At 40.5% G+C, this 16,718-nt stretch overlaps 1 long non-coding RNA gene across 1 annotated transcript; it reads right to left on the bottom strand.

Annotated features, from left to right (window-relative positions):
* Positions 1-8,956: 8,956 nt before the first annotated feature.
* Positions 8,957-16,136, bottom strand: LOC119908674. The gene is made up of 2 exons (XR_005445321.1): positions 15,677-16,136; positions 8,957-9,139 (listed from the first exon to the last, which is right to left on the bottom strand). It is a non-coding gene; the product is annotated as an uncharacterized LOC119908674 (long non-coding RNA).
* Positions 16,137-16,718: the final 582 nt, after the last annotated feature.

Here is a 16,718-nt window from a genome sequence, read left to right as displayed (position 1 = left end):
ATGACCTCAGAATCAGTAGCGATGGGATTGTTCATGTTTGCCTTTTGGGTTTACTGTTTTTTTACTTTGATTTGTAGCAAATAACTTAAAAAACAGGCAACATGAGAACCACCTGTCTTCTGAATGAAACATTTCATTTGCACATTAAAATCCTAAAGAAAAGTCTCCTCATTAGCATCTCTAATTTGCTTTACTAACCTCAGCTCCTCCATGGTCACCTCTGCCCTTAAGAAAAGATTCTTAACCAACCAGTTTTTCAGACTAATCTGAAAACTGAAATATAATTTAACTATAAGGATTACAGTATGTGTACAGGGCAGAGGTGTACAACAGTTTAGGTTAAGTAGGTAGTAATGACATGGGGCTAATTAACATTACTTCCTATAAATGTAGCTAACGTTTCATAGCAGCCAAAAAACGTACTGTTAGCAACAGCCAAACAAATGCACCTCTCCCTTCAGTGCGCCCTCTGATGCACCACCCCCCAAATTTCAAATCTCTGAGGTTTCTCCAGCGCCGAAATGCCTTTGTCCTTGCCTGGTCATATAACTTTCTTCTCTGTTTAGGCCCCAATCAGACATAATGTGTTTTTTGCAGTGAGAGATGCCTTTTAAAATTGTTTTCTATTGGCACTGAGCGTTATGCACTCTGGGTGCCCTGCATTTAGGTGCCTGCTGTGCGTTTTCGAAGGAGTGCTCTGAGCGCACAAAGTTGAAAAAAATCCTACTCAGAAAAGCACCCGACGTCATTCGCCTTTTTTTCCATGGTCCAATCCAATGAATGAAGACGGGCCATCAGTTGCTTGGATTGTCTGGAGACTGCAACAAACTGTCCCCAACTCATCCCAAAATAAGCCTTGAACCATCCATCATTAAAGGAGACCTTTTATACTGCATTTCCAGCCCTGTATTGTAGTTCTGTGACTCCTCTATGGCAGCTTTGCATAATTTAAAGTTCAAAAAAACAATTTTCTGTCTTATACTGGAACTTCATTTAGCCTCTGTCTTACACAAGCTGTAGATGCTCCTGTTGAGACCGCCCCTCCAAAGCTCACTGTCTTCTGATTGGCCATCGTCTAATGTGTTTAGGGATAGGGCTGCATGTTCTTATTTTGACCTCATAATTTGAAACTTTGGTCATGTTTAACATGAACATCTGACATTCTAACATTATAGAAATGCCAGAAAATATGAAAAAGCTCAATAGGTCCCCTTTAAGAAGAAGCTCCTGGACCAGCTGGTACTTCCAGCGGTGTCTCCTCTTTCTGAAGGTCTCATGTACCCACATGGAAAAAATGCCAGAGCAAGTGCCACCCGTTTGTCTACTTTTTTTAAAGCAGATGTTTTTAGCAACAAAAGAAACAGACTTGTGAGTTTTGATCAAGTTTCTGCTAATATGACAATTATTACTTAGCAGCAAACCAAAGATTAGGCTACAGAGCACTGGCGCTATAATCTTTGATTAGACTGTGAGGACAGCTGATTTGGTGGTTGCCTAGCAACACAAAAAATGCTTTGCACTGCTCTTTTCTAAATTCAACCAAAAACACTGAAAAAAACAATATAGTCATGTCAACTCAGTTATATCAACAAGTGACAAGTTTTGGATATTGAACTCAACTGTACGAGTTTTAGAAAGTTAAACTTGCATTAATTCATTGTGTTGACTTTCGTCGTTTTGATTGAACTTGTATATGTAAGTTATCAGTTGAAAAAAAAGGTGAGAGTGTTGCGTCTTTTGAGTTTGAGAGAAACATATACATAATCAACTAATTATTAGGATTTAGCGAGTACTCGGTTGAAACAAGTATCCGGTACAGATCCTTTTTAGGTGTATCATCAGAGTAAAATGTGTCAATATCTGTTTTGTTATAAACTATAAATATAGGAATCTTAAAAAAAAAAATCAATTACTTTTGTGATCAAAAACATTGCTCTGAAGGTCAGTTCGGAGGCTGTTGTGTAAATAGTTTTCTAAGTTCTGATACCAATTTCAGGCTTAAATAACTTCCAGTTAGCTACGCCCACTTCCAGATTAAACCCTGCCTATTCTGAGTACGGATATACATTTGCATTTACATTTACTCATTTGGCATATAGAAAATTTAATTTGCTGAACATGTACAGATACAGATAGTGGTGTACTTGCTCATCCCTACAAATTATACACTGCAGATAAGTCCTATATTCAACAAAATATAGACACTTCTGTGGTAAACAAGACTAGTGCCACCAGTGGAAAGGGTTCCTGAAAACGGCCTTAAGGCCCTTTTAGAAAAGAGGTGATATGTGCTGCTACTTTGAACTTTGACTGCGGTGTACACAGGAGCTTCAGTGGCTAGTTGCTCGATGCACCAACAAACTGCCCTGCTGGGTTGCACGCTGTTGAAGATAATAGTGCAGCAGTGCTGTTGTCTGTCTGCAAGGCTCTTTATACATGTAAACTGAAACAAATGTGGAATTTAAATCCCTTAACTTGAAATGGAATGTATTATTAATTTAGTTAAGTTGTTTTAACTTGAAACTATGAGTTACAATAACTTAAAGTATGAAGTTGAAATTATAAAACGTTCATTCAACTAAAAAAACAACGTTGCGACAACTAGAACACTGTAGTTATATTAACTTAATGAACTTGAATTAATGAGTTGAAACAAAGGCAATCAAGTTGAGTTAACTTGCATTTTCAAGGCAGCAGGTGAACTTGCATTTCCAAGTTAAACTAACTTGAAATGTCTTACATTTAGTTATCTTAACTTAAAAATGTGAGTTGAAAGGGTGTATAATTTTATGAACAATGTAATATATATTATATTATATATTGTTTTAACTCACAGTATTGAGTTCAAACAATAAATGATCATTAAATAGTGTGTGTATAATGTAACATCATGAGTTTAAACAACGCTTCTTAAAGGCAAAAATTTAACTTTACTTTTTAAGTTGAACCACCTTGATCATTTTTACAGAGAAGGCACCTGCATTTTAAAATTTGCAAAACGCTTTCTGTTTGGGGCCTATTGTGACCTTTTCATCTTTTGCTTTTTCTCAGCCATCTCTTCTTCTTCACAGCCTGGAGTTTGGCAGGATCAATGTTGTGTGTCAAGGTCCAAACCACTGTCTTTGTTTTCTATTTACAGAACCAGGACTATGTAGGAAAACCAGATTTTTAATCAGAGCACACACAAATCCGAGAGCTTGCAAAGTTTGAGGAAATATTCGCTGAATTTAACAAAGAGTGTATTGGATTACAATTGCTTACTATAGCCTACCTTTAACTGCAAATGCCATAAATAAAGTGTCCATTATGGAACAACAATCTATTATTGTGTGGCCATTGCTACGAGCCATCTGGTCCTTGTATAACCAAAGTGTGTCCGTATTCTTGGCACAAAGTCAAACACATTTTCAGTGGGTGTTGGACTCCACCAGATGAAGTGGTTCTTTTGGTTTCATCAGAACATGAACTCCAGCACACACTGGGGTGATTTGAAGCCAAGTGTGAAGTGGTTGGGATGAGGGTCAGCACCGCCAAGTCTGAGGCCATGGTTCTCTTCTGGTGGATTGCTCCTTCCGGGTTGGGAGTGAGTTGCTGCTGCAAGTGAAAGACTTAAATGAAGTATCTCTGGATCTTGTTCACGAGTGATGGAAAAATGGGGCGAGAGATGGACAGGCTGACAGGTGCAGCGGCAGCAGCAATGTGGGCGATGTACCAGGCTGTTGTTGTAGTGACCTTGGGAGGAGGAGCTGGAAAGTTATGCTGGGGAAAAGGATGTCTGGAATACGCTAATTAACCTGCTACCACTGCGACCCAACCCCAGATAAGCAGAAAATAATGGATGGATGATTAGGCAAATACATTTTAAATGTAATCCACTTAACAAATTCTGATGATCAGAGTATTACCTTTCTTTCTTTTCATACAGTATCAACATAAGCAGAGCTGAAATGTACCAAAACAGCACAGCAAATTGAGAAGTGTAATAATTAAAAAATAAGTTTTGGTTTAAGTGAAATTTGAGTAACAGCAAAGTTAATTAGACTGTGATAAAGTCAAATCCATTATATGTGACTCTCAGTTGATAAGTAGTTGGTGTCAAAACAGTGTAAAAACAAAGTGTCACTAAATCAAACCTGTAAGTATAATTGTATAAATATTAACTCTGAACTTATTACTCTTAACTCATATGTCATCCCGCCCCCCCTGCGCATGCCTACACACACACCCGTTGGCTGAAGCCAGGAGAGTCTTAATGAAAGCACTCCACTGACTGCTGGGAAACTAGGGACTGTGGTTTTGACCTGGGTCTAAACTTTATCACAGTTTGATGAGTAAATGAAGCAGTATCTGTTAATGTTATATTTTATATTGATATTGCTTTACTGGCACTTGGTCGTTTTGCAGTGGTGAGCCACCATAATTTAAACTCATGTCGCCACATTGTTACTAGCCACCCTCGACTCGTTGACTAACCTCCAAACTCCGTTTGTCGTTGGGAGTAGTGGAAGTTAATTCAAACCGAGATACGGTTTTAAAAGAAACTTGATCGTTTTTCTTAATCAAAAGTTGCGCTAATTAAACAATCTAATAACTTTGAACAAAAAAAACCAAATAATTCACCGAAGGCTCGCGAGACCTCGTGAATGCAATTAACTATTAAACAAAAGAAAAGGGAGGTCAGAGATCCAGTTTGGGGCCTTTCGTTTATGGCCTCTGTCCACTCAGAGGTTCTAACAGCCTAGTTCAGAAAGAGTTTACATATGTGGACACAGGGCTTAAAGCAAGAAATTTTTCTGTGCCTGTTTAGAGTTTATGACAAATATAGAGGTTAGGGGGCAAGAGCGTAACTTTGTGTTGAAAAATGATGGGGACATAGGGGCTCAGATTAGGGCTGTGACGTACACTTAGCTCAGGAAACATTAGGAAAGACGATACTGAGTTCACAAGAACAAGACGAGAAGATAATTGTACACTGTTTTGATAAAATGTTCAATGTGGACCCTAACCCTAACAAAATCTGAGGTAAAACATTCAAAACAATTATGATTAAGTAAAATCTTCTTTTCAATCCTTTTTCCTCAACAAAATAAATATCTTAATAGCGAAAATAAGTGCTGATTTGTTCGTGATTCAAATTAATTAAATCAAACATTAGTTATTTTGTTACTGAGCAAAGTTATATCACGGTAATTATCATTATTGTTTTATTGCCCAGTCCTGCTGGTACTCCCCATTCACATGGGGAGTGTGTTTCGGCTGGTACTATGGCTACATTGTTTCATTATAATTTAAGATAAAAGTATACTATAAAGCTTACCACTAGTGTAATATTAATTCCAGTTGGACAGCAGTTTGATTTCTGTGGGTTTACATTTATTAAATTCTTGTGTAAGAAAAAAGATCTACATTCAATTCAATTCAATTCAATTTTATTTATATAGCGCCAAATCACAACAACAGTTATCTCACAGCGCTTTTCATAAAAGAGCAGGTCTAGACCGTACTCTGTGATGATATTTACAGAAGCCCAACAGTTCCCACCAAGAGCAAGCACTAGGCGACAGAGGCAAGGAAAAACTTCCTTTTAAGAGGCAGAAACCTCGAGCAGAACCATGGCTCAGGGTGGGCGGCCATCTGCCTCGACCGGTTGGGGTGAGAGAGAGAGAGAGAGAGAAAGAGAGAGAGAAAGAGAGTGAAAGAGAGAGAGAGAGAGAAAGAGAGAGAGAGAGAGAGAGAGAGAGGGATGTAAGGAGAGAGAGAGGGGAGGGAGGCAGCCTACACAATATACACACAGAGGTACAGACAGCGAAGGTAATGTTGCTATAAACTAAATGAAAAATGGTACAGATATTTATAATAGTGTTAATGGAAACCATCGTAATGTTAATGATTATAATAACAATAAGACTAGCAACAATAGTCGTTGCAGTAGAGGGTGTCGAGCAGGAACACGGGAGCAGCAGGCGACCCGCAGCCACAGATCCAGACTCCACAGCTCCAGAGCCAGAAAACCTGCAGGAAGTGATAGGAGGAGAGAGGAGAGGGACGAGAAAGCACAAGACTACCAGAAAGGGGAGAAGTTGTGTTAGTAACATGCAATAATGGGATAAGGTTGCATACAGAGGGAGAGAAAGTAGAGGAGAGAGGAGCTCAGTGCATCATGGGAAATCCCCCGGCAGTCTAGGCCTATAGCAGCATAACTAAGGGATGGTTCAGGACTACCTGAGCCAGCCCTAACTATAAGCTTTATCAAAGAGGAAAGTCTTAAGCCTACTCTTAAATGTGGAGATGGTGTCTGCCTCCTGAACCCAAACTGGAACCTGGTTCCACAGGAGAGGAGCTTGATAGCTGAACGCTCTGGCTCCTAGTCTACTTTTGGAGACTCTAGGAACCACAAGTAACCCTGCATTCTGGGAGCGCAGTGCTCTGGTGGGGTAGTAAGGTACTATGAGCTCTTTAAGATAAGATGGTTCCTGACCATTAAGAGCTTTGTAGGTAAGAAGAATGATTTTAAATTCTATTCTGGATTTTACTGGAAGCCAATGCAAAGAAGCTAAAACAGGAGAAATGTGATCTCTTTTCCTGGTTCCTGTCAGAACACGTGCTGCAGCATTCTGGATCAGCTGAAGAGTCTTAATGGACTTTTTCGAGCAGCCTGATAATAAGGAATTGCAGTAATCCAGCCTAGAAGTAACAAATGCATGGACTAGTTTTTCTGCATCATTTTTAGACAGGATGTTCCTGATTTTCGCAATATTACGTAGGTGAAAAAAGGCGGTCCTTGAAATTTGCTTAATGTGGGACTTAAACGACATGTCCTGATCAAAGATAATTTGATCATGGTGCTTAGCCTCTAATTAGTCAATGCTAAGTACTAACATGTCAATAATCATTCATGCAGAACAACAAGTTCAACATTTTAAACATTTGCTGTAGTGCATCAAACGTTTTTAATGTCCCACCCCATCCAGGCTGTGATTGGTCAGTTCACGAAAGGTTACTGTGACAGCAACTTTCTGCACAGGGCTGCATGAAAGGCACCCGAGCTTCTACCTATCCTGTCTCACCCGACAGAGATTAGCAGACACATAGAGCCCACTGGTTCACAAGAAAAGTCCCACGACGCCCATTTCAAGCATTGCCTATTATCAAAATTTACACCATCTGTGAAGCCATACTCCACCGGTGGATTACATTCTGACAATAATGCCCTTGTTACGTTGGCAAAAGTCCAGACAATCCAACCCAGTAAAATATTTAGTCCAAAAAGCATTATTATATCAATAAATACACATCGACTGCCGTTACGTTGCACACATATATCCCACGACACTAAAAATACGCAAGAATATTTTCCACAGACATATTTATATATTGTCAAATTTAAAACGCCATTTCCAGCACAGCGCCAGAGAACTTTAAGCCCTGTGGACAAGAAGTGTTAAAGTTTAACTCCAAAAGAGTAAAAAATTACACTAAATTAGTGTTATGGTACCAACACAAAAATTGAAACTCTGTGGTGTGGACCCATACAGACATTTTAAAGGTGTTAAAATCAACTCTGACAGTGTTAATTTGGATAAGCTGATTTTACGGTCATTCAGTATAAATATTCAAATTCTATGTATGTATGTATGTATATTTTTCTGTTTTGCATGGTGCTTTACACCTGACAGCGGAGGAGCAGCACAGCTAAGATTTATTTGGTTGACAAGTAGCAACTCAAGGACACCCGTGTGATTAATAATTTGGAAGGCATTCAAAATATGGAGGAAAGAGAGTTAATCACCCTCTACTGACAAGCGTTAATGTGAAAAGTCAGCCGGATAAACAAATACAGAGGATTTACACTCATCTGAGCATCATAAACAAGCATATTCATCTCATTAATAGTAATTTGATTTCACTGCGTACAGGTGAAAGCCTCTTAGCTGTAGTTTGGTGTTATTGGCTTGACCTTTGAAAGGTGTTAGAATCACAAACATGTGTGTCATTGTGGTAATAAGGCTTGTTGTCTACCCTTGCGATGCCTACATTTCTGTTAGGAGACATTATACATTAATTCTCAGTACATGGGATATTCATGTGGATCAGAGGGTTCCTGATTGTGCTGCTGCCTGAGAATACAATGTACCATATCTGTCTGCAACAGGATAAATGTATTATTACAATAGTGAGTTAGAGAGCGAAATTCATATCAATCAGGTTGACTCTGTTACCAGTTTGATCTCAGTTTGTGCTGGCAGTAGTTTTTATTTCAGATCTAGTCATGATCAATGTCAGCATGCTCACTGCTTTCTGCTGGCACAGAACTGGGACAGATTATTTTGTTGTGCAGTTTACACCAGAACATTTCCTTTTGGCATTCAAACATGCTAACATTCACATATTGGTGACAGAAATTCCTAACTGTATTTTTACTTTAAAGAGAAGATTTCTACAACATTGTCCGACTTATGATGGGCAGTTTAAAGAAAAAAATCTAAATCAATGCAGCAGAGCCAGAGATATCTCACATTCTCCCTCCTTGTTAAAACCCCTCTCACCTTTTAAAGTCTCTGACGTACGCCATACAAAGCGACAGACAGACATCTTTATTTAGTAAAGTCACTATCCATGAGCAAAAGTAATATATGAACATCAAATTTGAATGGAATATAATGATGAACAATATGCTTGACTACTAAAAATAGCTTTTTTGTGTGTTTTTGTGTGTATAATGACGGCACACTTGATTCAAGTTCATAACAAATTTAATAACAAATTGGATAAAGCTATCAAAACTTAAATTAAAAATATTTCCAGGCGACAAGAGCTGACACCACACAAATTTTTTAGAATGTCTTTAATTATTTAATGGCCGGGTCCGTTTGTTTTGGAGAAGAGATGACCTTGGTGGTAATTCGGTTCTGTCAGGAGTTATGCTAGAACCCAGATGTAGACACGGAAACAAAGCAGCAGTTAAACAGTTTATTGACTGAGGCAGGGTGAGCAAACTAGGCAGGGTGAGGTGGCAGGGAGTCTCTTTCCAAGCAGTGGAGCGTGATGGGTGGCTGGCTGGCGTGTGGCTGGAAAGTTTGGATCTCGGCTTTGAGGGACTTGGAACTAGCAGGCAGGCAGAGCAGGTAGAGCCGGTGATCTGGAGACAGGCAGAGAGAAATTAGTAAAAGCAAACCGGTTGCTAGATTAACAGGCTAGATGCTAAGGTAAGACCTACAGTACACGACTTAACAATCTGGCAGGGAATGGAAGTCTGGTCTCTCCTTAAGAGGTAGGAATGGCTGATCGGGAACAGGTCTGTGATTACCAGCAGGTGCAGCAAGTGCCAACTCAGGAACCCAGACACGCTCAGGATTCAAAAAACTGAGAGAAGAAAAAACAGAACAAAAACACACCAAGCATGCTTCACTCACCCAAAGGAAAAAAAACAAATCAAAACACACTCACTCAGTCCCAAATTCAGGTGAGAGATGCAGGGTTCATGACAGGTTCCTGGTAGAAACCTCCAAAACGGTAAAGGCTGATAAAAAAAAAAACCTACACTAAAAACCAACCACTTAGCATCTGAACTGAGCTAATGTTGGCAGCAGCAGTTCAGCTCGCAGCACTCACACCCTGTGTACGTCCGATCATCAAAAGAACATGATTTAACATGCTTTATTACCTGATGTGATCAGCCTGAGAGGAACCTCCTTAATGATGAAACCTTGAATGATTAAAACTTAAAACAATAACTTCGGACCCAGTATTTAGCTTAACTCCATCAGATGCTGCAAATGTCATAGAGTCAGTGGTGGAAAAGAGATGAGCAGGAGTTGCAAAGTAGATTCAAACACCCGAAATGCTCGACTTAAAGCAAGTAGCCTCTACTCTACCATTAAGAAATGCACTACAAGGCCCCCCAAAAGTTCAGTTACTTTGGGAAAGTACTACCCCCAGGGACTTTTTGTAGGCGGGTAAAATAAATGGAATGGTTATAGTGGGACAGAGAGGCTGGCAGGACTGGTTATAGTGGGACAGAGAGGCTGGCAGGACTGGTTATAGTGGGACAGAGAGGCTGGCAGGACTGGTTATAGTGGGACAGAGGCTGTGTGGACTGGTTCCAGTGGACCAGAGAGGTCGGGTGGACTTGTAGCGGTACAGAGAGGCCAAGTGGACTGGTTAAAGTAGGACAGAGAGGCAGAGTGGACTGGTTATATTGTCCACAAAGGATCCTGACAAAGGTGCCTGGGGAATCCAGGTGCTAGAGGAGGAAGTGCAGCAGGCATGCCACAGCGTCCTCTGTACGTCCTCCTCTAAAGAGGTTCTTCTGGGTCTGGTTAGAGTTTAACAAGATACTCCGTGCTGTGAAATTGTGAAGTCCTTATGAATTGTGTGAAGGAACGGCGCTGTCCAGAGTGCTGAAAGGGAGCGGACACCAATTCATAGTTGGTTGTCTTTGCCTGCTTGCTTTTCAGTATAACTGACAGCGCTTTTCCACCTAATTTAGCAGTGTGTGAGAGAGAGAAAGAAAGATTTTTAATTAAACACACACACATGTTTACTGTTTTACTTCTTTATTTTATTTATTTGATGGTTTTATTATAATTTTATTTTAATTTATCTATCTTTATTTAAACATGCACACGCACACACACACACACACACACACACACACACATTTACTGTTTTATTTTACAGAATGATTTATCTATTTTTATTTAAACACACACATGTGTTTACTATTTTATTTATTTATCTAACTAATTGAATTGTTTTTTTGTATTTTCCTTAAAGCTTTGGCAACACTGTTCTATTAACATTCATGCCAATAAAGCAAATTTAAATTGAATTATATTGAAATTGAGTGAGAGAGAGAGAGCTGTTTCTACTCGCCTCACCTGCTGATTTTAACCGAATGCTCTGATTAATGCTAGCCTACACACAGAACTTAACCCCTTGACGCCTGAATTTTTTTTACAATGAAAAAATATATTTGTGTTTTCATTTGCTTTCAGGCTGATGTTAAATTAAGTGAAGATTGTTAATTTGTCTATAGAACATAGAAAAGATATAAATTCAGGTATGATGTAGGTATGATGCAAATTAGCGACAACAGGCATAAACGAGAAACCAGGTCTTGCAAAGGGTTCCTAGGTACGTATCGAATATGCACAAACAGGCATTGGGATAATACATGCGCTATCTTGGCTGCAGTCTGAAAGGAAGAGGTGATGCAAATTCCGTCAAGGGGTTAATAACTGTTGCCAACACCTTAGAGAGGAGCTTATAATCTGAGCAGAGCGGTGAAACCGGTCTCCAGTTTTTGATAAACTGCAGGTCACCTTTCTTAGGCAGCAGGGTAAAGACCGCCCTTCTGCAGCTCAGTGGCAGACGCCCTCTGGTGAGACTGTCACTCAATACTGCGAGCAGATCCACACCCACCACTGACCAGAAAGACTTAGTAAAGTCAACAGGTAGACCATTTATTCCGGGAGCTTTCCCACTCTGCATGATCTGCAGAGCAGAATAGAGTTCACCGCTGCCCACCCTGAGCCATGGTTCTGCTCGAGGTTTCTGCCTCTTAAAAGGAAGTCTTTCTTTGCCTCTGTCGCCTAGTGCTTGCTCTTGGTGGGAACTGTTGGGCTTCTGTAAATATCATCACAGAGTACGGTCTAGACCTGCTCTTTTATGAAAAGCGCTGTGAGATAACTGTTGTTGAGATTTGGGGCTATATAAATAAAATTGAATTGAAGTTCATCAGAGGAAAGAGTTGCTTCCAACTCTATATTTCACTGCTGCTCGACCTGAGGAAGACCAGTGTAGAAGCTCTGGGACACTGCCTGCTCCTCTCTGTGCTCACATTTAAGCAAGTTTATGACAAGCGGTCAGTAATTTCACAGCAATGCCTTTCAGCTGTCCTGTCAGTCTAATCAAAGATTATAGCGCCAACTATCTGTAATCTTTGGTTTTCTTTGTAAACATCACTCAGTACTATGAGGTGCCCATAGGGACATTATTCAGAATTACCATGCATATACATGTACTTTTCCTCTCACATACACATATGAAACCAAATTCATTCACATCCCAGTTCAGTCTGTTTCCCCCCGTTATGTTTGTAGTCTATCTGTATGATTAGTTTTTAGTCTGTTCTGTGTTCCTGTACGTTTCTTTTCTTATGTCAGTTGCCTGTGCCTTGGGTTCAGTTGTCTGCTTGTTTCAGTTCTCTTCCTGTTTGGATCTGTGCCGACCTAAGTCCTTGTCTTATTCTGTTATCTGGTGTTTGCCATTATGTCAGCAACAGAGATAGATAAAAAAAAGACAATAAATGAAGAGAAAATATATATATATATATATATATATATATATATATATACACACACACACACACACACACACACACACACAAATGTATACATACACACATATAAATACACATACACGGAATTGCCATCCATCTATTCTTAGCAGGAAAATGTCCCCTCATCACTAGCCAAGTCAAATCCTCAGGTAGGTAGTTAAGCAGAGGAGCCCACATGTCTCTGAAAGACCCTCATTACCTTTCGCAGCTGCAGAGTCTTTCATGGGGGAGGGTCCTGAATATTTGCCTATACCATAATGTGACACTAGGTGGTTTATTGTTGATCCAATTAATTAAAATACATTTTCTAGCCAATAATAGTAATTTATCGCATAATTTGAACTGTAAATGGGTTATAGTCACCTCCCTTGAGAGGAGGCCGAGAATGAAAAGGCCTAGGTCCCTCTTAATTTTTGCATGGAATATGCCACTTAGTTCCTGTGAGATCATACTCCATAATCTTTTTATCAGTTTACATTGCCAGAAGTAATGATAATATGTTACAACATCTCTATGACACCTTTTACACAAAGGTGAAAGCTGACGGTCCATCTCATTTAGTATGTAAGGAGTTATGTGTAGACGGTGTCGTATTTTATACTGTGTCTCTTTCAGTCTATTACATGTAAAGGTGGATTTAAATACTTAAATACAATGGCCTTCTGCCAGTCATCCTCAATATACTTCTGTGCAATGCTTATAATACCACCTGGACTAAGAGAGTATAGCAGTGGATAGAAGGAAGAGATAAAGCAGTACATCACTGTACATGACTTCGATCCAATGAAGAGCCTGACCTGGAGAAAACCATAATGGTGTTTCGTTGGGTATCCAAAATTTGGACTGCAGTTGTTTGAAAGTCATTAATATCCTGTCGTGGTACAAATCTCCAATCACAAGTGCCCCATTGCCATGCCACATGTCAAAAATGTTGGGATGAAGACACAGGGGGAAATCCAGGTTCTTCGTTATAATGGTTAAGAACAAGGCATCGCTTCCTCTCCCTAGGTATTTACAGATTTCCTGTACCTAGCTGCAGTATTTTCATTTTCAGTCTGGGTCTTTTGCAGTGCCATATGAATCTAGAGAACACTCTTTCTATATCAAGAGCAAACTTCTTGGAGATCCACAAGGGCATCATTTGTAAAAGATATAATAACCTGGGGAATACATTAATTTTGATTAAGCTGACGCGCCCCATAAGAGATAGAGGGAGATTGTGCCATCTATCTAAGTCCTTCTTTATTTTAGTTGCTATTGGAGAGAAGTTGAGCTTCCATAGCTAAATCACGTTTGTTGAAACTTTTATCCCAAGGTAGGTGAAACCTGTGGGAGACAGTTTAAAGGGACAATTGGTAGATGAAGACGGGCCACCCAATGGCATGGCCTCCGACTTGCCATAGTTGATCTTGTAGCCTGTAAAGGAGCCAAACTCTTGAATAATAGTGAGGATAGTTGGTATTGATATGTCAGGTTTTGTCTGAAACAACAGGATGTCATCGGCATAAAGTGCTATCTTATGAACTGTTCTTCCGATCGTAATCCAATTCACATCTTTGTGTTGCCTAATTGCCTCGGCCAGGGGCTCAAGCGCCAGCGCAAAGAGCAGCGGAGACAGGGGACAGTCCTGTCTCGTCCCCCTACGCAGCAAGGAAGGCGATGACTGTATGCCATTAGTTACAACACAGGTCTGTGGAGAGTTGTAGAGTATCCTAATCCTTTTGAGAAATTCCCCTCCCAGCCCAAACCTCTCCAGTGCATCAAATAAATATTCCTACTCTACCGTATCAAACGCCTTTTCGGTGTCTAAAGATACAGCAAGTCCTTTATAATTTGTCTGACTTGAGTACTGCATTGTGTTCAACAGTCTCCTCACATTTGTGAGGGAGAGCCTGTTCTGTATTAATCCAGTCTGGTCTGGATTTATGAAAGATGGCAGGAACTTTTCCAGTCTTGTTGCTAGCAGTTTTGATAACAATTTACTATCCACACCAATAAGGCTAATGGATCTATATGAGCCACAGATATCAGGTGGTTTCTTAAGGATTAGTGTGATGTTGGCTAGATTAAGTATTGCGGGGAGGTGACTGACCATCAGTAAGCAGCCCGGCTACCGGGTGACTCAGTATCTTGTAAAATTCTGGGCAGAACCCATCAGGTCCTGGTGCTTTTCCACCCCTGAGGGAGGCTATAGCCGCACGGACCTCCTCCTCAGTCACTGGTACATTTATTTTTACCTTCTGTTCCCCCGACAGGGATGGGAGCGCTCCCAGCTAGGCGTTTTCAGAAGAGCAGGTGACATATTCAGCTGGCAAAAAACGCTTTGGGGGACACAGGCCCTAAGTTCTACTTCCAGCTGTTGTATTGCACTCTCTAAGCTGAGTTGTTCTTTCATTGCAGCCCTTATCTAAGCTGTGGTGTACGAAATAATACTCCCCCTGAGATAAGCTTTAGCTGTTTTCCACAGCAGAGAAGGGCTGATGTCTGGGGTCTTATTTGCAGCAATAAAAACATTCCACGGTTTGGTAATATAGTCAATAAATGGTGGGCTACTCAACAGAGAGGGGATCCTCCAGCGGCGAGAGGAGGGATCAGTGTAAGGAGGGCGGATGCTCAAGCCTACATGAGAGTGGTCAGAGAGTGAGCATATGCCAATTGAGCACTCCCCCACCCTATCTAAAACCCCTCTGGACATCCCTTAACATTAAGGGAGACTATTTTAAGTCTAAGTAAAATAATAAAAAGTAAAATAAAATAAAATACACTTTTGTGTGAACTAGTGGGAAGTTTTATGGCACAGCAGAGGGACTCAACGTTTCTACCACAGACAGATGGATAAATAGACAGCTCTGTGAGATATAGTATGGAAGGTTTCAGAGATATGATGGCATAAAGACACGAAAATGACAGAACATCACGAACAAAGTATTCAACCCCAAACGATAAAGACCCAACAAATGCCCAAAAGCAGTAACCCCAAAAAACCCTTCATACGCGACCTCCCCACCTCCCCATACCCCAATGTAGGCCAGCAGTGTGGCCCGTTGAAAAACCAGTGAGGCACGTGGAACCGAGCAAAAACATCACTGAAAGAGAGAGAGTGAAAAAGAAAGGGGAAACAAAAAAAACCTCTCCATTCCCCCCGCTCGCCACAAGCAGAAATGATCACATCTGAACTAAACATAGATATTTTAACAACCTGCTCAACATGATCAATTATTAGCCTTTGTTATAGCGTACTAAAGCGGCATGAGAAGAAAAAGAAAGGTAATTAAAAAAATTAAATAAGAATTAGCTGTTCCACACAGAGAGTCTAACTAGCATTATACATACCTTTGCACAAGTTATCAGAGGGGTTGCAGTGTCTGCAAACAGTGAGGCATCGCGTGTTATTAAAATGTCACATCACCTCAGTCCGTCCAAGAAGGCGAGTGCATCCTTCGGTGAGTGAAAAGAGTAACTTTGTTGGCCGTTAAACGCACGTCTCATTTCCTTGACTCCGCTTGCCAGATCCTGTCGGATGAATACGGTCTGTCCCTCATGTGTCAGAGGTCCTTTCTCCTTGGCCACGGCGAGGATCCTCATCTTGCAGGTTTAGAGGCTTTAGTGTTAGGCATGTTGTCTGGATATTGTTTAGCAAACTTTTAAGGTTGTAACTTTCCTTTAAAATTAAGTAAATAGTCAGGTATAGCTCGGTAGCAGCCGGAGCCCAGCAACGGTCGACTGCTCAGTGTGACAGAATCACGTGACCCCCATGCTCAGTTTCTGTCTGCCTGTCAAGTGTTAGATCTGTTCCCCCAGTTATCCCTCTGCCTGCCAGTCTCTCTGTTTTCCCTGCTGTCTCTCTGGCTGCCTGCCTCGTTATCCTTGATCCCTGTCACCTGTGTTGCTCCTGCCCTGCTCGTTAGTCCCTGGTGTACATGTTTGGTTTTTCTGTTCAGTCCCTGTCCGGTCATTGTAGCATGTTTATGCTCTGTCGTGTTTGGAGTGTTCTGCCTGTCTCTGTGTTGCCTGATCATCTCTTTGGAGGTTTTACAGCCAAACTGCATGTAAGCCAGTGCTCCTTCAGTCAACTCTCCAGTGTCTTGCGTTTGGGCTCTCTCCTGTTTGCACTTCATCTAAATCCTCAAGATCCATGACATGCTGTATGCAAGCATTTCAGTTGAAATGGAAGTTGGTTAAAGTCCAGACTTTGCTGTTGTTAACATTAATTTTGCTGCTCTATAAACAAGAGTTAGATATATTTAGAATATTCAATATTAACCCTGTAACTTATTTAAAAACAACTAGGCAGCCAATATTTTTTATATAATATTTTTTTAATCATGGCAAGTGATATCTCAATATATAACAATGTTATGGCAGATTTTCCTCA

The sequence above is a fragment of the Micropterus salmoides genome, unplaced genomic scaffold (genome assembly GCF_014851395.1).
Source record: "Micropterus salmoides isolate LMB-PRFRI ecotype aquatic unplaced genomic scaffold, ASM1485139v1 Ms_hic_scaffold_18, whole genome shotgun sequence".
NCBI classification, from domain to species: domain Eukaryota; kingdom Metazoa; phylum Chordata; class Actinopteri; order Centrarchiformes; family Centrarchidae; genus Micropterus; species Micropterus salmoides.
Note: the sequence above shows the minus strand (reverse complement) of the source record. Positions and strands in the feature narration are given on the sequence as shown.